Below are 22,675 nucleotides of genomic sequence, written 5' to 3'. Positions count from 1 at the left end.
AAAAAAGGAATTATGAGGGTGGGATAAGGATGACAGTCCTTTTGGAATGCCGTTATGCAGGATTACACAAGGATTATTTAACTGTGTGGCTATGTGTGTGGAATCTCTGGATCCGTCATATCAATGCAAATTAACACGTTTCCAGCACTATGTCTTGGTATTCCACATGTCCCCTCTTGCTGTTCATTTCCCATGCATGATATTTCCCCTCACTCCATCTATTCCATATTTCTCCCCTCCTTCCATCACTTTTTTTTCTCTCTCTCTCTCTCTCTCTCTCTCTCTCTCTCTCTCTCTCTCTCTCTCTCTCTCTCTCTCTCTCTCTCTCTCTCTCTCTCTCTCTCTCTCTCTCTCTCTCTCTCTCTCTCTTTCTTTCTTTCTTTCTTTCTTTCTTTCACTGGATTGAAATTAAATATTCATTGGTAGCCAGTGAGTGACTGAACCACCAGCGCAACCCACAGTGACTGCCATCAAAGAGCTCTACCCTCATCTCTCTGCTGGCCCCGCCATCACTTCACCCACCATCTGTAACATGAAACACTCTCCCTCTCTCTCCTGTCTCTCTCTTCCTCTCTCTGTCTCAACACTGTATAAGTAAGTCTGCGTAGTCTCTGAGGTACAACACATTAGTAGATCAGGTCAACGTTGTTCTTGTACCATGCCTTTCTTTCTAGTCCAAATCTACACCTTACAGATTAATCTTCTGGTTGGTTTGAAGTAACAGACTCTCCAATTATGGTGAGAATTCTGGATCGTTTCCAAGCAACCTACATTAAGCTTTAACTGCTCTGAGGGAAACAGGACGGGCTTTGAAGCTTTGATCTGTGTGTCTGTCTTTCTCTGTGTGTGTGTGTGTGTGTGTGTGTGTGTGTGTGTGTGTGTGTGTGTGTGTGTGTGTGTGTGTGTGTGTGTGTGTGTGTGTGTGTTCGTGCGTGTGCGTGCATGTGTGTGCATGTGCATGCATGTGCATGTGTGTGAGTGCGTGTGTGTATGCGCGCACGTTTTTGCATGTGTGTCAGAGAGAGAGAGTGAGAGAGAGAGAGAGAGAGAGAGAGAGAGAGAGAGAGAGAGAGAGAGACACACACAGAGAATACAGACAACGTTATTTTAACTTATCATCATTATAATTGCATTTTACAAGTACACATACACCAATAAATAAACAATAAAGCAACACATTTATGCTGGCTCTTTTTGTTTCAACACTTTCCGTACAAAATGCCTCAGGTTAAAAATAATCTATGAACATCTATAGGGAGCAGCCTATAAGTACCATGATATACATTATTCATGTCATTTCTCTCTTGCTAAGGTGTTTCACTATCAATGACTTTGTACAGCATACTAGGGAATAAATTGGACCCACCAGGAAATAATCAGGGACGGAGGGAAGGAATTAAAGGGATAGATGTAGATAAAGAATGCATTTATCAGCAGGTAAGAGTGCTGGAGGGAGGGTAAAAGGATAGGGGGAGTGTGGAAATTGAGGAGAGATGGATGAAGCTGAGAGGAGAGGGGGAGTACAAATATTTGATCTGGTCTGTGCTCATGGGTGCTTCGTAAAGTCAGAAGAGACGTACCACTACACTATGGGGCGGCAGGGTAGCCTAGTGGTTAGAGCGTTGGTCTAGTAACCGGAAGGTTGCAAGTTCAAACCCCCGAGCTGACAAGGTACAAATCTGTCGTTCTGCCCCTGAACAGGCAGTTAACCCACTGTTCCTAGGCCGTCATTGAAAATAAGAATTTGTTCTTAACTGACTTGCCTAGTTAAATAAAGGTAAAATTAAATGTGCGCGTGCCTGTGTCTGGAGGGAGGGCCCTGGTGGTCAAAAGTAGTGCACTAAATAGGGAATAGGGTGCCACTTGGCATGCACACTAAGTAGACGGAGGGCTGGGGGCTGTAGACTAATGAGGCTGCAAATAGAGAATGGGAGCCAGTCAATAGAGAATGAGAGCCAGTGGGTGAGAGTGTGTGTGTGCGTGCGCGTGTGTCATGTGTAATAAATCATCTACAATTCAATCCAATTGCACATTAAAATATGTATTTCTATTGCAAGTGTCTGGTGTTCTAAAAAAAGGGGTAAAGTGTATGAATGTCCCTTCCTCACTGTAACATCCATCCAGGGCACTCTAACCTGCTCCTTCCTCTGTTATGTTTGAACTTGTCATGTCCGTCATAACGAGTAGACCAAGGCGCAGCGTGAGATGAATACATTCTTCTTTATTTAAATGAAGAACACTGACCAAACTAAGAAAATGACCGTGACGCTGTAAACACGAGTGCTGACATGCAACTACACATAGACAATAACCCACAAAACCAAAATGGAAAATGGCAACCTAAATAGGATCCCCAATCAGAGACAACGATAAACAGCTATCTATGATTGGGAACCAATTCAGGCCACCATAGACCTACATTTACCTAGACAAACCAAAACCCCATAGATATACAAAAAACCCTAGACAAGTCAAAAACACACATACCAACCTCGTCACACCCTGACCTAACCAAAATAATAAAGAAAACAAAGATAGCTAAGGTCAGGGCATGACAGAACTAGCGTGACCACACAGATAACAGGATCAATATCAGCAGTCTGTCAGGGAGAGAAAGGGAAAAATGGACAAAATGAAATTATACTACAAATGTCATTTTGAGGTGCCAGAGAGAGAGGAAGAGAGAGTCTTACAACTTCTTGGCACATTGTGAAATAACAAAGTTAGTAATGCATTAGCCAGCTGCTGCTTCATACTGTGAATGTTGGAGCGGTGGGCCTTGAATAAAACATTGATTATCTTTAGCGGTGCTTTGATGGAGAGAAGAGATTATTAGAGGTGTTTTTGGAGCACTGGGAATTACTGTGGCTGGATAGCTGGTTGGCGCCAGGTCTGTCTGTCTCTTTCTGAGGCACCAAGAATACTGTCTGGCTGTTTCTGTCTGGCTGGTCTGCTGCATACTTGTCTGTCTCTTTTTTTTTACCCCTTTTTTCTCCCCAATTGGTAGTAGTTACAGTCTTGTCTCATCGCTGCAACTCCCGCATGGACTCAGGAGCCAGCCACACCAATGTGTCGGAGGAAACACCGTACACCTGGCGACCTGGTCAGCGAGCACTGCGCCCGGCCCGCCACAGGAGTCACTAGTGCTCGATGAGACAAGGATATCCCTGCCAGCCAAACCCTCCCTAATGACGCGGAGCCAATTGTGCGTCACCCCATGGGCCTCCCGGTCACGGACGGCTGCAACAGAGCCTGGGCCCGAACCCAGAATCTCTGGTGGCACAGCTAGCACTGCGATGCAGTGCCTTAGACCACTGCGCCACCCGTGAGGCCTTGTCTGCCTCTTTCTGAAGCACCAGGAATACTGGCTGGCTGTCTTGATAGCTGGCTGGCTGGCTGTCTTTTCTGTCTGTCTGTCCACCTGCTTACCAGGCTATGTCTCTGTTATATTTCCCCTGGTTTCCTTTATGCCTTTTAATCTGTCATGACTCTTGACTCAACAACTGCCTTCTTCAGAGATTCTAATATTATGAAGCACATTATATTTGGAGGTAATGTGAATTGAAGTTTTCACTCTCTCTCAGCATGGCGAGGCAGGGCATGGGACGTCTCTCTAATTCCGTCTGTCTGGTATTGGCATGTCTGTCCCCGGCTCTCCACCTCGTCCTGGCCCTCTTCTGTCTCCCCGTCCTCCAAACATCCTGTGTTACCCCCTCCTCCTCCTCCTCCTCCTGTTCCTCCTCCTCTTCTTTCTCTTTTCCTGGAACTGTTCCCCTTGGACAACAGGGGAGATCTCACTCCCTTTCCTCACAAAGCAGCCCACACAAATGACCAACAAGTCTCATGAATGGAGACTTTACCAAAATGGCCGCCCACATAGACCACAAGGCGGAGGCCTCATTCAACATGGTCAAGGAGAAGCAGAAGGACAAAAAGCTGATTGGAACCAAAATGGCCATCAAAGTGAGCCAACACGTCCACAGTCGCCCCAAGCTCGAGCCACCCGTTGTACAACCTGCCACACCCACATCTGCTGAAAGACGATTGGCTGCTGAAGTTGAAGCCAAAGAATAAGGGGGAGGACAGTGAGGAGGAAGATGAGGAGGATGACAGTGACAAAAGTAGTGAAGATAGTGAGTGGTAAGTGAGAGAAAGAGGAGTGGAAAACCACTGATAACAACAAAGTATATAATTCTGTCATGACATATTACTTTTCTCATACATTTGTGATACTCATTGATTAATTGGCCATTTTCCCATCCATCTTCCCCTGCTCTTTCCTGATAGGCAGAGTGACAGCGAGGAGGATGGCTATGACCGAGCTAATTGGACGTGAAGTGCGTAGACCCAACCCGCCTGGCTGAGGTACCACCTTGGGATCTCTTGCTGGGAGCTGTATGACAGGAATCACCCTAGTGTTGCCGAGGTGACTCAACAGATGGCCACACAACGCATCCTCAGCGCAGGTGAAAGGGTTGAGCCGGGGTGTGGACATGTAGCTAAGATTAGGATTAAGACTAAGGTTAGGGTTGAGCCGGGGTGTGGACATGGTGAAGCGAAGGTTAGGGTTTGGGTTATGGCTAGGGTTTAATGTTGAGCTGGGGTGTGGACAGGAAGCTAGGGTTAGGGCTGCGCTGGGTGAGGCTAGCGTTAGCGCAATGACTGGAAGTCTATGGGTATCTGCTAGGATACTAGCAAGCTAGTTAGTATTAGCTCATAAAATGAAGTAGCCCTTTAGTTTATACTGCTTTTTTTGCGTAAACTAAGTCACAAATATTGTAATTCAAACATGACTGTCTGCAGTACAGTAGCCTGTGGCACCACTGTAGCTTGTTTTTAACTACTGTAGCTGTTCCAAGTCAGTTGGGTTAAATTAATGAGCCTTAAAATGGTGGTGGTACTCTTATCTTTCAACCCCATCCACAAACAAGATGACTGTGTTACTAAGCAGAGTTGAGATCAACTGTATCAATCAAACATGAACTGGACATGAAGTAACATAAATGTAACAAATGCAACAATTTCAAAGATTTTACTGAGTTACAGTTCATATAAGGAAATCAGTTCCTTCAAATAAATACATTTGGCCCTAATCTATGGATTTCACTTGACTGGGAGTACAGATATGCATCTGTTAAAAAAAGGTAGAAAGGCTTGGATCAGAAAACCAGTCAGTATCTGGTATGATCACCCTTTGCCTCATGCAGCGTGACACATCTCCTTCGGATAGAGTTAACCAGTATGTTGATTGTGGCTTGTGGAATGTTGTCCCACTCCTCTTCAATGGCTGTGCGAAGTTGCTGGATATTGGGCTGGAACTGGTCGATCCAAAGCATCCCCAAACATGCTCAATGGTGAGAATGCAGGCCATGGAAGAACTGTGACAATTTCAACTTCCAGGAATTGTGTACATATCCTTCTGACATGGGGCAGTGCATTATCATGCTGAAACATGAGGTGATGGTGGCGGATGAATGGCACGACAATGGGCCACAGGATCTCGTCACGGTATGTCTGTGCATTCGAATTGCCATCAATAAAATGCTGTTGTTTCTGTTGTCCATAGCGTATGCCTGCCCATACCATAACCCCACCACCACCATAGGGCACTCTGTTCACCATGATAACATCAGCAAACTGCTCACTCACACAACGCCATACAATGCCATCTTGTCCGCTACATTTGAAACCGGGATTAATCTATGAAGAGCACACTTGTCCAGCGTGCCATTGGCCATTGAGGGTCACCATTTGCCCAATTAAGTTGGTTACGACGCCGAACTGAATGGCCTTATATTGTCCCCAGCACAAGGTGCAGCTGTGTAATGATCATGCTGTTTAATCAGCTTCTTGATATGACACACCTTTTAGATGGATGGATTATCTTGGAAATTTGAAATGCTCACTAACAGGGATGTAAACAAGCTTTTTTTTTGTGTATGTAACATTTCTGGGATCTTTTATTTCAGCTCATGAAACATGGGACCAACACTTTACATGTTGCATTTATATTTTTGTTCAATGTACATTGCCGTCCCTGAATTATACATACCACTAACCATAACCCTAACAATAGCTTCATGTCCACACCCCGGCTCAACCCTAAGCCTAGCCATAACACCAATCCTAAACCTAGCTTCGTGTCCGTGGACCCATTCAAGCCTAACACTAGTTAGCATTGGCTCGCGAAACTACCTCTAACTTCCTTCAGGTGTGCTAACTTCCATGAGGAGCACTAGCGAGACGTCACACGCACACACACACACACACACACACACACACACACACACACACACACACACGCACACACACACACACACACACACACACACACACACACACACGCACACGCACACGCACACATGCACACACACACACACACACACACACACACACACACACACGCACACGCACACGCACACGCACACGCACACGCACACATGCACACACACACACACACACACACACACACACACACACACACACACACACACACACACACACACACACACACACACACACACACACACACACACACACACACCATACACATTTGAGTTGGCATTACAGTGAATGAAGAGATTACCCTGGGAGGCTGTAAAACATTTTCTGATGGCCCTCAAATCCTGTCTGTTATGAGAATGTTCAGAAGCCATAGTTGGGATCCATTTGTTTATCTTTCACATGTAAACAGGGAAGTAGCATGCACTCTAAAAAAGGCTCAGTTGTTTGGTTGAACTAAGTGCTGTGTTGAAGGCGTTGGGTCACTTAGTTGGGTTGTTTTCTTTAAAAACTGCTGGGGTATTGATGCTGGGTGATGAGTTATTGATGCTGAGTTATCGAGATATGACTCAGTAGGTGAGCTCAGAAGACTAGAGGTGTGACTTAGCAGGGGCATGGCTTTCAGATACATTTACTGTTACAGGTGGCCAAAAATAATTGTCTGAAACCCACATCTCTAGTAGGCCACACCTCCTGAAAATAACCTATGGAACTGCTATGTCATTCCAACTAATGGTAAAAAACAAAACAATTGATGGTAAAATAAACCCATGTTTGTATAATCCATATTCACACAACCCAACCCAACTGGGTCAAAATAACCCAGTGTGTGTGTGTGTGTCTTCTCTCGGGGTGTATAATAATTAAACACACAATCTGAAGAAACAAACAAAAGCCAAAAGCAATTCCTAAACACTAACCATTCAACCATAGACTGTTAGGATAAATCTAAATCCACTGAAAAAGATTCTGTCTTAAACTTTAAAATACACAAAGTTATTATACCAAACCAGAATGCCAGCAAATGAATGAGAGGGAAGAAACAATCTGAGTAGATACTTGAAAGCCAGATAATCGAACGTCATAAATAAATCTCCAGCTCCTCTGATCTTTTGTTCTGAGGTCAGTCAATATAATCCTGCACTGATCATAAAAAAATCCCACTCACACACCCACGCATACACACACACACACACACACACACACACACACACACACACACACACACACACACACACACACACACACACACACACACACACACACACACACACACACACACACACACACACACACACACACTTTGAATACTATATGGAGATTGTGTTGAGCATAAAAGTTTACGCAATAATCAGCTTGTGTGTGGGCTGGCCCATTGCCACGTTTCATATACTCCTCCTCATCTTCCTCTTACTCCTCCTATCTAAAGTCACCGAGATTCTAGAATCACCACCACTGATACCAGACAGTTTTTGATGTTCAGCCACATTCTGTACTTTACACAATGGTGACCCCCTGTGGAGAACTGGGGTAGCTGCATTTATTTAAAATCCACTGGAAATACTACACTATTACCAAAATAACACCATCAGTGCAGTCAATGACAAGTAATTATGGTGTATTTTCCTTTGAACAATGTGGAGACCCTGTGACTTTCCTGTGTTTTAAAATATGTGTTATGTCTGTGTGTTCTAAGGGTCTGCATGCTGGTGTGTGATTATTATGGTGACGTTGGTGCGTTGTCTGTTATGTGTGTTTCAGCGCAGAGTGGGGGCCCCCAGCTCAAGCTGATCATGTCATTCCCCACCTACGGACAGGCCATGAGGTAAAAATCCACGAAGATCCATATGATATATGATACAATACATGAGATGTATTTATTTGACCTTTATTTGACCAGGTGAGTCTCATTGAGATTAAACATCTATTTTGCAAGAGAGACCAGGCCGAAAAAGCAGCACACAAAGTTTCCACATTTACAACATAAAACACAAAGCACTACAGTTTAAAAAACGTCCTCACATTTAACAGGCACATTGGTTTTAGGAGGAGTGTTTCAACTAGCGGTCAAAATGTTGACATCCCCCTAAATCATTTTCCGCCATAGTTTCCCCCCCTAGCTTTAAAACCGCTGAAGGAGATGAGCTCCTGTAGTTTCAAGTCGTTCTGTAGCTCATTCCAAGTAGAGGGGGCAGAGTCCTGGACTGTTTTTATACCTACTGTAGCTCTCTAACAGGCAATAGGCACCGTCAAGGAGATACTGTCCTGTGAGCATAGACGATAATTGTCATTCATCTGTTGGACAATTTAGGTACACAGGTTAAATGGGTGCTATCTTAGCATGGCCTTGTAAAAAAATAAACGTGGTGGAAACAAGCCTCTTTCTCGCTTCAGAACATTACTTATTTTGAAAATGAAACCCCAACTTGAGCTTCAGCTTTTTCACAAGACCCTCTGTGTTGCGGTTTAAATGTGAGACACTCATCTAACAAGAAACAAGTACTTGTAAGTTGATACCCTTTCTATTTGCGTGTGCCTGTATAGTGACTATACATGGAAGAGTCTAACAGGCTATGCATGGTCAATCCGACATCTGCAGTGGCCATACAGCATTTCCTGCGATACGGCCTCTGCAGAAGTCAAGGCATTTGTACTTCTTGCGCTTCGTTGAGCTGTTGTCAAGGCAGTTGTCAAGGAAGTGAGTTTGTGTTTATACTGGACCTCCCACCCCCACCTACCATCAACCAATCATGTTAATGCGGAGCTATATATAGCCCTCCGCATTGTTAGAAAATGTGGGCATGGAGATGCCGTACAGAGCTCAATTTGGCCTCTGCATGTCTCCGGAGGCTCCACAATTGCATCATGCCCTCCATATGGTGCCTCCAACTACATTTTGGATCAAGCATAAATTGTCTTTAAGAGTTTCATCTTAGATTTCGTGAAAACCATCAACTGTCTTATCAGCATTTAAGGGCGACCTGGAAAATAGTAAAGGCACATTGCAGTTCATAAAATAACATTATCATATACAATACAATATGATATACAATACGATATACTATGGATGATATGATTTTCAATGCGATATGATACTATACAACAATACAACTTTATTGTGTCAGTCACAGTAATCTTATTTTGGAGGGGGGACAAAATCACATTGTCCTGTGTTTGTTCTATGCAGGCAGGAGGGAGATGCAGAGACAGACTTCAACCGGTTCTACTTCTCTCACTTTGAGAGACACAACGCAGAGATTGCTGTAATGAACACGATGGGAGACAGAGTGCTGGTTTCAAGCACAGGGCACAGCAGGTGTTTAATTGTAAAGGACCACAGGAGGAGGCAGGTAGCTGGGTCCAGGGGCAGGCAGAAGGTCATACACTGGGGGTCCAAAAGGTCAACAGTACAGGCAGAGAAAATGCTAGTAACGTCATTCGGGAGATCAGGCAATAGGTTGATAACAGGAAATCCATTAGGCTAAAGTACAGGCAGGGAATAGGCAAAAGGCATCGTTAGTAAGGCAGTCAAAAACGATCATAGACGGGAGGATTAAATTACAGGAAACCCAGCACTTAGAATAGAAGTGTGTCCCAAAACAAACAATACCTCACAATGATGGGGTGCAAAGAACTGAACTAAATAGTGTGTGATAATGACATACGGGTGTGTGAACAGATGATAAGGATTCAGGTGATTGGGATCTGGAGAGTGAGCTGCGTTTAGGGGATATATGTGTTTGAGAGTGTGAGTTGGAAGCAGACGCTACAATGGCTGCCTTCCAGCTTGACAGGTGAAAACAATAAAATATAGACCTCCCATCTGAGATGAATCGGTGTGTCAAAAGAAAGAGAAGGAAATAACTATTATTAAAGGGTTACCACTGATTTCTCTCTCTCTTTCTTTATCTCTGTGTTTGTGTGTGTGTCTTCTCTCTGGGTTTCTGTCGAATCCCTCCAGTGGTAGGTAGACTCATCAACGTAACCATGGAGATCAGAGATATCACCACAAACTCTCCAGAACCTTCTTCACCTCTCCTGGTGTGTGGCGGTTGGTCCAATCAGCTTTCATAATTAAATCTAACTCTCTCTGGTGTGTCCAATCAGCACAGATAGCAACTAAAAGTCCCTCCTTATTATGCTTGTGTGTGGATAGTGGCATGCACTATGTGCTAGTCCAACGTTTCCCAAATGGTTGGTTGGGTTGCACTGGTGGGCTACAGTTTACTTTACGTTTCATTCTGGGTATGACTGGTCACAATAAAAGGCTCCAAATGCTTTGAGATGGGTTTACGACCCCAGATGTTTGGCAACAACTGTCCACTGTAGGCCTATTACTTGCATTTTGTCAGTTTACTGTACTATTGACCCCTTGTCAACCCGTTGTCTCTTTCAGCCGCGTCCTCAGAGCATGCGCAGACCAGCTGGCTGGTGTGTTTACGGACATATTCAATCAATCCTTATCCCAGTCTGCTGTTCCCACATGCTTCAAGAGGGCCACCATTGTTTCTGTTCCCAAGACAGCTAAGATAACTGAGCTAAACGACTACCGCCCCGTAGCACTCACTTCCGTCATCATGAAGTGCTTTGAGAGACTAGTCAAGGACCATATCACCTCCACCCTACCTGACGCCCTAGACCCACTCCAATTTGCTTACCGCCCCAATAGGTCCACAGACGACGCAATCGCAATCACACTGCCCTAACCCATCTGGACAAGAGGAATACCTATGTGAGAATGCTGTTCATCGACTACAGCTCAGCATTTAACACCATACTACCCTCCAAACTCTGGGTCTCGACCCCGCGCTGTGCAACTGGGTACTGGACTTCCTGACGGGCTGCCCCCAGGTGGTGAGGGTAGGTAACAACATTTCCACCCCGCTGATCCTCAACACTGGGGCCCCACAAGGGTGCGTTCTGAGCCCTCTCCTGTACCATCTGTTCACCCACGACTGTGTGGCCATGCACACCTCCAACTCAATCATCAAGTTTGCAGACGACACTACAGTGGTAGGCTTGATTACCAACAACGACAAGATGGCCTACAGGGAGGAGGTGAGGGCCCTCTGAGTGTGGTGTCAGGAAAATGACCTCACACTCAACGTCAACCAAACAAAGGAGATGATCGTGGACTTCAGGAAACAGCAGAGGGAGCACCCCCCTATCCACATCGACGGGACAGTAGTTGAGAGGGTAAAAGTGTTAAGTTCCTCGGCGTACACATCACGGACAAACTGAATTGGTTCACCCACACAGACAGCATGGTGAAGAAGGCGCAGCAGCGCCTCTTCAACCTCAGAAGGCTGAAGAAATTCGGCTAGTCACCAAAAGCACTCACAAACTTTTACTGATGCACAATCGAGAGCATCCTGTCGGGCTGAATCACCGCCTTGTACGGCAACTGCTCTGCCCACAACCGTAAGGCTCTCCAGAGTGTAGTGAGTTCTGCACAACGCATCACCGGGGGCAAACTACCTGCCCTCCAGGACACCTACACCACCCGATGTCACAGGAAGGCCATAAAGATCATCAAGGACAACAACCACCCTAGCCACTGCCTGTTCACCCCGCTATCATCCAGAAGGCAAGGTCAGTACAGGTGCATCAAAGCAGGGACCAAGAGACTGAAAAACAGCTTCTATCTCAAGGCCATCAGACAGCCACCACTAACATTGAGTGGCTGGTGCCATACATGTAAAAAAATTATCACTAGCCACTTTAAACAATGCCACTTAATAATGTTTACATACCCTACATTACTCATCTCATATGTATATACTGTACTCGATACCATCTACAGCAGTCCGACAGTCCAGGTCGCAATGGGCAATCACACAGATTTTGCTCTTTTATCTCTCACCCTTCATACCTCACTTGGCTCTCACTCTTCATACCTCCCTTTTGAATTTAGAAAATGCTCATTTTTGCTCCATGAAGTAATCCAACACTGTAAGCCAACATCTTATCTATTTCTAGTCTTCTCTTATTGATTGAGACAGGTGAGTGTCCACCCCAAAGTGCCGCATGTCATTATGGCACACACACACACAGCCAGCCACCCACGCACGCCCCCCCCCCCCCACACACACACACACACACACACACACACACACACACACACACACACACACACACACACACACACACACACACACACACACACACACACACACACACACAGCCTATATTCAATGGAGAGAGTTCAAAGTTTCATGACTGGCTTACACACTTGCTATTCATAACAGTCACATGTCATTTCTTATCAGGAAGTCCCAGGTAAAGTATAAAGCATGACACACAACAACCAGTCAGATCCCATCTTACACAAACATCTTTCCCTCCTCTGTGAAGATGTCCGGGCTCTCAAACAACCACCACTAATGGGGCGGTGGTCATCACCCATGTCTACCCCTATGGGAACGGGGTGGGGGTTGCAGGGGTCGCATCTGCTCCTCACTGTCTGGGACAGACGGTCTCCTCAGTGCTGGGAAGTTTCCGGGCAGGGCATCCAAAAGCACTTGGGGTAAGAATTTTCAAATTAAAATGACAATTTTGGTTGAATGTAAATGGAAGAACAGAAAAAAATCTATTTCCTGCTTTGCTCTTTGTTTTTCTCTCACAGACCGTACAGATCATGATTGGTTTGATGATGCTGTTAACAGGAATTGTGATGGCTATGGCACCGTGGTTGGATAATATTGGAGTAGTCAGTGGAATATTTGTCTGGGGATCGATCATTGTGAGTGAGCTGCTTGAGCTGCTCTTTCTAACAATCCTCCCTTTCATTTCCTGTCTGCCTGGATGCAAAACAAAACGTCCTCATAGTTAAATCGTGTCACTTTAAAAATAAATGTATTTAATTTGAAGTAATGCTTTATAAATAATAGCTTGTCTTAACTAACAATTTGTCTTAACCAATGACCTTTATCAACATATATGAATTTGGCTAGGCCTATGCCATGTATTCCCTCATGCATTTAATTTTGTATTGACTTCTATGTGGGAGTAATTAAACTTGAATTTGAACTTTGGTCATACTGTAGAAATATGTGTGTCCCAAATGGCACACTATTCCCTATATAATGCACTAAATAGGGATACAGCATTCATATGGTGCACAATGTAGGGAATAGGGAGCCATTTAAGATGCCGCCTTGAATAATCTCTTTCTTGTTCCTTCTCAGTATGTAGTTGCAGGCTCTCTCACTGTTGCCGCTGACAACAAACTGGACAAATGTCTGGTCAGTATCAATATTTTTCCCCCGATAAAGTTTAGGCTTTTGATTTATAAAGTTCCACTCCATTTGAAGACATAGAATCTACTGTACGATAGACCATCATGTTTTCGTTCATCTGTTTGTTTTCCTCCCAAAACACAAGCAGTGCCACTGGCATTAACTGTGGATTGCCCGCTTAAAGAATCATAATAACAATGATAAGGAATAACAACATACTGAATTCGGTATTGCGTTTAATTCTTCAGAAATTTCCTTCCACAACCAGCCATGTCCCTGTCCTCTTTCTGCTCTGTCCCTTAGGTGAAAGGCTCCCTGGGAATGAATGTTGTCGCCTCGGTTACTGCTCTGACTGGCATCATTCTCCATTCTTTAGACAGTGCTGGGATCATGTTGTACTACTGTAACAGTACATACCATTTATGTCAACAGTACTGGGTATATACCAAATGCTTATTCATTGTTTTACTTTCATTGGTCAGGAGATATTTATACATTTATATTGTACTGTTGAATATTTTTATTAGGCTAATTTAAATTATGCCTACATGTGACATTAGCAACATGAAAGCAATAGTAAGGTAGATAACTGCAGTAAAGTTTACAGGTCATTTTAGTCCACATTGAAACTGAAAGTTCACAAAGTGCTCATAATTGCTCCAAAATGGCAGTGTAGCCTAGTTCACTGCTGTTTCCTGTTCTTCTCTGTCTATCGATCAGGTCCCAGGGAATATCAGGAGTTTTGGCTGTTTTCTCCTTGCTGGAGTTCATAGTGTCCATCTGTGTCTCGTCATTCGCCTGCAGAGCTGTCTGCCTGTGCTGCCGTTCTATCCCTGAGGTGAATCTATAGACTTAGATTTCTGTCAATTTTTACAAAATGTTGTAAATCTCAAGGTTATTTACATTACCCAAGTTCTCTGATATTATGAGTTAAGTACGTATTTCACAAGTGAAATTTCATTCCAAAAGTCTCACTTTGGGGTCACTAGCCATTCCAGCCTGTGGGGCTACCGTGCATAAGAGCGCCGTCGAAAGTGTGACGTAGAGCGTCAGGCAGTGTTGCGAAAGGCTCATGTAGAAACTGAGAGCCAGACTTCTTAATCCACTGACAATAGGACAGCTATGAGACAGGTATGTCTTGTTCATGCTCTGTGTAGAGTATGGTGTGCTGTAATTGCTATACCTGAAGCTCCGAGAGGGTGTTCCCTAGTTCTCCGAAACGAGCTAAGTAAACTACACCATGTGGAGTGATGGCCACCCAAAGCCAGAAAGGGCTAAGGGGCATTCGCTGTGAACCCTATAAACCTTATCCTGTATAAAGGGGAGTTAGGATTTTGAATCCCTTTACTAGAACATGTGGGAAGACAACACCTGTTACAGCTAGACGTTCCGGTAGCGGAACCCCTCGACAACATCCGGTGAAATGGCAGAGCGCCAAATTCAAATGAAATTACTATAAATATTAGACTTTCATGAAATCACAAGTGCAATACATCAAATTAAAGCTTAATTTGCTGTTAATCCAGCCGCCGTGTCAGATTTCAAAAAGGCTTTACGGCGAAAGCAAACCATGCGAATATCTGAGGACAGCGCCCCATCATACAAATGCATAACAAGTCATTTTCATCCAGGGAGGTGCGACACGAAACTCAGAAATAGCTATATAAAAAAGGCCTTATCTTTGATGAGCTTCTTCTATTGGCACTCCAAAATGTCCCAGTTGCATCACAAATGATCCTTTTGTTCGATAATGTCTGTCTTTATATCCATAAAAACTCAGTTTAGCTGACATGCTTCAGTCAAAAATCCACTCAGTTACCCTCCGTCAAGATGCATACATAATGAATCCCAAACGTTACTAATAAACTTTTCCAAACAAGTCAAACAACATTTATAATCAAACCTTAGGTATCCTATTACGCAAATAAACAATCAAATTTAAGACGGAGAATCGTTATTGTCTTTCCCGGAGATAAACAAAAGAACGCGCACTCGTCCATGTGCAAGGAAACACTTTGGTCATGTGGAGAAAATCAAGAACCAGTCGAGTAGAGCTCTTCAATGAGGAAGCGAACATGGACAGTGAGTGGGAGAGTATCACTTTTATACAGGGTAAAGTTTTGAGACTTTCGGAACAAAATCTCACAGAATAAGTCATTGAAACAGATCTACATATACATGTAAGTCTTACTATACTGTAAAACATAAATATTAAACTAAGTCAAGTATGTTCTGGCAACTGTAAGAGCAGTGAGCGTCCATGGCATCTCAAATAGCAGGAGGAGAACAATCAAGCTGAATGAAACTGTTACTATCATGTTTACATGAATACACTGTATTTTTGTTTAAGCAAAGACTTGAAATGGACATGTCTGTCTTTTAGCAAGTGTCCTCCATTGGGTATCAAATACCGGTACCTCATGGCAGAATGACTCCAAGCAACGCACCTTACCCTCCTCAGAACAACTACGAGGTATGACATCTTGGCCGGTTGAATTTCAGGGTTGCCATGTGAAATAGGTGGCTCGACATGAATATATATATTTTTTAAATATAAAAATAAGATCTCACCCGTGTCCTAGTAACTGAGTTTCTTGAGTCATTTAAAACATCCACTGTGTGTCCCAAGTGGCACCCTATTCCTGATATAGTGCACTCCTTTTGACCAGGGCCTATGTAGTGAATCGGGTGTCATTTGGGATGCCACGAAAGAGATTCTGCAATGATTAAATATTATGTACTACAATTTTGACTCAACCTGTAGGCTAAACCCAGTAATAAGTTTAAATTGTAGATACTGTAGCATGTATAATGCAGCTTTATTGTACACAGCAAAATCAATGGTATACATTTAACTTTGAAAGTCTGAAAGTGTAAAATGTACACTATTTTCAGTCAACATATGAGTCCCACTGAACCATGCATATTCCCCCTCGAGCCGATACCGCTAAGGGCCCTCAAGGAACTACACTGGACTTCGTGCAAACTGGAAATCACATATCCTGAGGCCATATTTATTGTAGCTGGGGACTTTAACAAAGCAAATGTGAGGGAAACGCTACAGAAATTACAACAGCACATTTGAAATAACATGTTTGAAAGTGTTAGAATTTTACCTCTGTTGCAGTGTTCCCCATTTAACTCTTAGAGTGTTCAAAGGAAATTGATTGTGGTGTTTTCATAGATCTACCGTAGAGTAATATGCAACACGTACAGTGTAAAACATAACACTTGATTTAGAGTAAACTGGACTCAATTTCCTTATTGCTGAAGCTGTTACACTTTCTCAGATCAAGAAATTAACACCTGTAATGTTACAGTCAATTATTTGGAGGTGTTGTTTTAAAACTATATGGTGTTATGCTTAATTTTCATATTTTCCAGGGGGCCCTTTCCTTTGAGTAAAATGTATTTGTTAGTGACAGTGACAATTCTGCAGCATAGAAGGTCCCCGAGAACACACACACACACACACACACACACACACACACACACACACACACACACGGAAAGTATTCAAACTCATTCCCTTTTTCCACATTGTTACATTAAAGCCTTATCATAAAATGCATTGCTTACATTTATTTCCTCATCGATCTACACACCATACCCCATCATAACAAAGCAAAAACAGGTTTTTAGAATTGTATTTCAAATGTATTTTTAAAAAGTATTCAGATGCATCCTATATCCATTGATCATCCTTGAGAGGTTTCTACAACTTGATTGGAGTCCACCTGTGGTAAATTCAATTGATTGGACATGATTTGGAAAGGCACGCACCTGTCCCACAGTTGACAGTGTTTGTCAGAGCAGAAACCAAGCCATGAGGTGGAAGGAATTGTCAGTAGAGCTCCAAGACAGGATTATGTCAAGGCACAGATCTGGAGAAGGGTACCAAACAATTCCTGCAGCATTGAAGGTCCCCATGAACACAGTGTCCTTCATCATTCTTAAATGGAAGAAGTTTGGAATCACCAAGACTCTTCCTAGAGCTGACCGCCTGGGAGAAGGGCCTTGGTTGGGGAGGTGACAAAAAACATGATGGTCACTCTGACAGAGCTCCAGAGTTCCTCTGTGGAGATGGGAGAACTTTCCAGAAGGACAACCATCTCTGCAGCACGCCATCAACCAGGCCTTTATGGCTAGACGGAAGCCACTCCTCGGTAAAAGGCACATGACAGCCCGCTTGGAGTTTGCCAAAAGGCACCCAAAGGACTCCGACCATGAGAAACAAGATTCTCTGGTCTGATGAAACCAAGATTGAACTCTTTGGCCTGAATGCCAAGCATCACATCTGGAAGAAACCTGGCATCATCCCTACGGTGAAGCATGGTGGTGGCAGCATCATGCTGTAGGGATGTTTTTCAACTTCAGGGACTGGGAGAATAGTCAGGATCAAGGGAAAGATGAACGGAGTGAAGTACTTGAACCCAATCGAATATCTCTGGAGAGACCTGAAAATAGCTGTGCAGCGACACTACCAATTCAACCTGACAGAGCTTGAGAGGATCTGCAGAAAAGAATGGGAGAAACTCCCCAAATACAGGTGTGCCCAGAGTTTATAGAAATTATATAGTAGATATAGTAGTAGATATAATAGCAGAAAAAGCTATGTTAAATAATTGTGTGGATATACAGGTGCAGTTGGGTAGAAGGGAAATTAAAACATTGGGTTAAATTGCTTGCAGAGACAGTGGGATGAAAGTAGTAAGGGCAAACATTTTTATAGTAAGGAAATCTGTATGGGAGATAGTGTCATATAATGGGAACAGAAGGGAGGAGTGTAATGTGGTGTAGGATGAGATTCAGGCATTCGGGATTGAATTCCTCTTTGAAATTGATAGGCAAACATGGTACTGGAATGTGTAATGGCTGTATGGTGATTATTATTTTGTGAAATGATGATGATGTAGAAAGTGAGAGGGTGTTTGACAGGGTCAGAGAGGTTGGACAGGAATGGGTGTTCTTTTTGGGGTGGGGGGGATGGGAGTAATGAGGTTTGTAGGGAATTATTTTATTAGAAATTCGAGGTTAGTTAAGAGAATATAGTGGTACTCACACTCCAGTGCAGTAGGTGGTATGCACCTTTCAGTTGATTGTTTTGCATGATGTCTACTGATGGTTTTTAGCATATCCGAATTTGACTAATTAGAGCCGAATATATTTATAAAAGTCACGTTGGCTTTGAGAGATTTACACAGTTATCAAAATGTCACACCATGGTAAGTCTACACGACAAACAGAACTTATTTGAAGTGTTTCTAAAATCCCCTATGTGAAAAATGAATGGTGTAAAAACAATTGGAACCATTTCCCTGTTTGACCTCTATGTTTTATGACTCATACTGTGGTAATCTATTGACAGGCACGACTCAGGCCTGTACTCTACACCAGTGTGACATAACCAACCAGAGCTGCAATAGGGCTATACCAAATAAACCATTGCCATATATGGATCTGTGCCATTCACTTTGAACTGGACTGTAGCTGCATCTGTTTTGACATCAAAGCGAGAGCTACATGTAGCCACGTGTGCACATTTGTTCATATCCTTTGCTAGTTAGTGAATTATTAGCCCAGTTATAGATACTTTGTACTGTAGTCAGCAATGGGGAAGTGAATGCTTCCTAGACGAGAACAAAACATGTGCATTTCAAGCCATCTTTGAAAAGTGAGTCTTAAAGGGGCAGTGTTGTATTTAGAGACAGTCTTGAATAAGTTAAGGAGACAATAGGCAGGGAGTATAATATTTTGTCCGATTCTCTGTAATAATGGTATGGGGAAAAAAATTATTGTATTTTGTTAAAGTGGTTTCTTGCATCAAACAACAACAAAATGTTCAGTCACCTCCTTGTCTGAAGGACAAATGGATAAACAGGTTCATGTTAAGCTCTGCATGTTTTTTTTCAAAAGTCTTATGGAATGTAGACCTACACTGAACACCACACATTGGCTGCTACTATAGGCTGAATGATAGAACAGCTATTTCCATGGTAAAATGTTATGGGATGCATTTTCTCCAATGTTTTTTTTAATGTTAGGCCACTCTGGTAGGCCTACATTATGATCAAGTAGCCACACTAGCCTACTTGACCACTGTTAGAACTGTAACTTAAAGCAGGTACAGCCTCAGTGTTCACAGTTAACATGTGCCAGAAGTTGCACACAAGTTCTATGCAGCAGACCTGAAATTTGTCATTGCCGATTTGAGGGAGCATTGCTGGACATTGTACTTGCAAATATAGTTCAGATGTTGTACTTGTAGTTTCATCTGACTGGTAGCTTAGCAGGTAGAGTAGGGGACTATAGAGCTTTCAGGGACATGAGGGCATGAGGTCGAATTCTGGTAAAGGCACACTTTTTATTTTATGTGAAAACACACTTTTTGAATCTCTTGAGTAAAGAACCGTTTTTCTGCACAGTTTGGTGAAAACTCCGAAGCCTTCAGAAATCCTTGATTTCCCATCACTATTAATTATTGGCATAGTAAGTGGCCTAGATTTACCCTAACGCAGTGGTGTTGGGAAACTCCTGGTTTAAAGGCCACATCAGGCCTGCAAGTCGCATTATACTGATAATGTGTTATTCCTATTGGATATCCAAACAGTTATATTTTTTATTCACCCTCAACCTACATTCAGAATGACTGTCAGGATTAGGAAACCTGATTTTAAAAAAACACTACCTAAATAAATTAAACCAGAACAACCATTTCAGTAATGGTCCAATAAATCTAACTAACTGATTGGATTAGTTCAGAAAAATGTACGTTATTTATCTTTGTGTAGCATACGATTAATCAATCAATCAATCAATGCACATGCAAAAACACATATGGAAATGAATCCTAAAAAAACATCCTGCAGTAGAGCATGCTTGGAAATATGATAATGATGGGTGTGATTTTGATGGGACTATTTTACTCTCCACAGTGTAAAACAATAACTCAGGTTATTAACTCCAACACTGGGGGTTATTTTACACCACAGGTGTAAAATAAAATACTCTTACAGAGTGATTGTCAACACTACAAATGTTACACTGAAAAATCAACACTGGCCAACACTGGCCAATTTGCTGTGTAGTATGTCTATCATCTCAAATGGCATCCTATTCCCTATACTGCACTATATTTTTGACCAGTGCAGTATAGGGGATAGGGTGCAGGCTCTGGTCAAAAGTAGTGCACTATATAGAGGAGGGGGTGCAATTTGGGACATAACCATACTCAAGGTCATGTGATGTCCCTGTGTTGTTTTCATTACAGACTGGGAACTACTCAAATGGTCCTGTGGGAGACGGTATGGGTACAGGGTTTCAACAGAATCCCCTGCCTCCTCAATACACTGCTGTCATCCCTTGAGAATTGGGCCTCCGTGAATACATTGTTCTTTTTCTTGTTGAAATCATGTTCTTATGTAGACCTATGTTTCTGATGCAAGCCAGGCAATGGTTAGCGGCACCACATCACTGATCTGACAGTTAAATACTGTTATTGTATTGTAATGTTATATATGATCTTTTGGCTACTATATGGTTAATATCTTAATGTTTTTTCTGTGTCTCATAATTGTCTATAGAAAAATAGTAGCCTTCATTTATCAACCAAATCAAATCAACCACAGTGTATAATCTGTCAATGTTTGTAAATGACATGGACCTATAATGATGACATGTATTGCAAATACATATCACTGAATAAATGGGGGAAAAATGACAAAGAATCGAGTTTGGAGTCACTTTTGTCTTCTATAGGGTACAATGTAAGTAATGACAAAGTAATAAAGTAAATAAATTGATATTTTCAGAAGAGTGGTTGAAGGGTCTGAAAACATCTTGATAAGGAGGGAGTGTTGGATGTTTGCATTGGGCATTAAATCCTTTCTGTATTGAGTTTGTGCAATATTAAGCCTGGAGCTGAAGCTAGTGCAATAGGCCTTTTGGATAAATCTATTTAAATTCAATCAAAAAAAAAAATGTTATCCTCAATGATCTAAAATGGCATAAACTCAGATCATTTTTTCACATACTGTTTGTTGTTGCTTAGACCCTATTTTATATCAACTAAGATTTTGGGGTTGTGCACGCCATCAGTTGAGACACAACAGACTCTTGAATACAGGGTGGGTGTCATGTTTTGGCTGATAAATGTATACTAAAATGGGAATAAAGTACACTGTACAAATATATATATATATATATATTGTTGAAGTCGGAAGTTTACATACACCTGAGCCAAATACATTTAAACTCAGTTTTTCACAATTCCTGACATTTAATCCCAGTAAAAATTAGGATCACCACTTTATTTTAAGATAGTGAAATATCAGAATAATAGTAGAGAGAATGATTTATTTCAGCTTTTATTTCTTTCATCACATTCCCAGTGGGTCAGAAGTGTACATACACTCAAATAGTATTTGGTAGCATTGCCTTCAAATTGTTTAACTTGGGTCACATGTTTCAGGTAGCCTCCCACAATAAATTGGGTGAATTTGGCCCATTCCTCCTGACAGAGCTGGTGTAACTGAGTCAGGTTTGTAGGCCTCCTTGCTCGCACACACATTTTCTATAGGATTGAGATCAGGGCTTTGTGATGGCCACTCCAATACTTTGACTTTGTTGTCCTTAAGCCATTTTGCAACAACATTGGAAGTATGCTTGGGGTCATTGTCCATTTGGAAGACCCATTTGCGACCAAGCTTTAACTTTAACTTTAACTGATGTCTTGAGATGTTGTTTCAATATATCCACGTAATTCTTCTCCCTCGTGATGCCATCTATTTTTTGAAGTGCACCAGTCCCTCCTGCAGCAAAGCACCCCCACAACATGATGCTGCCACCCCCGTGCTTCACGGTTGGGATGGTGTTCTTCGGCTTGCAAGCCTCCCCCTTTTTCCTCCAAACATAACAATGGTCATTATGGCCAAATAGTTATATTTTTGTTTCATCAGACCAGAGGATATTTCTCCAAAAAGTACTATCTTAGTGAAATATGTTTTTTTATAGGCCCCGTCCCAAATCAAATCAAATCAAATTTATTTATATAGCCCTTCGTACATCAGCTGATATCTCAAAGTGCTGTACAGAAACCCAGCCTAAAACCCCAAACAGCAAGCAATGCAGGTGTAGAAGCACGGTGGCTAGGAAAA

General features: G+C 42.6%; 1 pseudogene; it reads left to right on the top strand.

Moving 5' to 3' along the window:
• Positions 1 to 3,864: 3,864 nt before the first annotated feature.
• Positions 3,865 to 21,247, top strand: LOC109891885 (uncharacterized; annotated as a pseudogene).
• The last annotated feature ends 1,428 nt before the right edge of the window (positions 21,248 to 22,675 follow it).

This window comes from Oncorhynchus kisutch, linkage group LG6, assembly GCF_002021735.2.
Source record: "Oncorhynchus kisutch isolate 150728-3 linkage group LG6, Okis_V2, whole genome shotgun sequence".
NCBI classification, from domain to species: domain Eukaryota; kingdom Metazoa; phylum Chordata; class Actinopteri; order Salmoniformes; family Salmonidae; genus Oncorhynchus; species Oncorhynchus kisutch.
The sequence above is the reverse complement of the archived record's forward strand: the minus strand, read 5'-3'. Positions and strand labels throughout refer to the sequence as shown.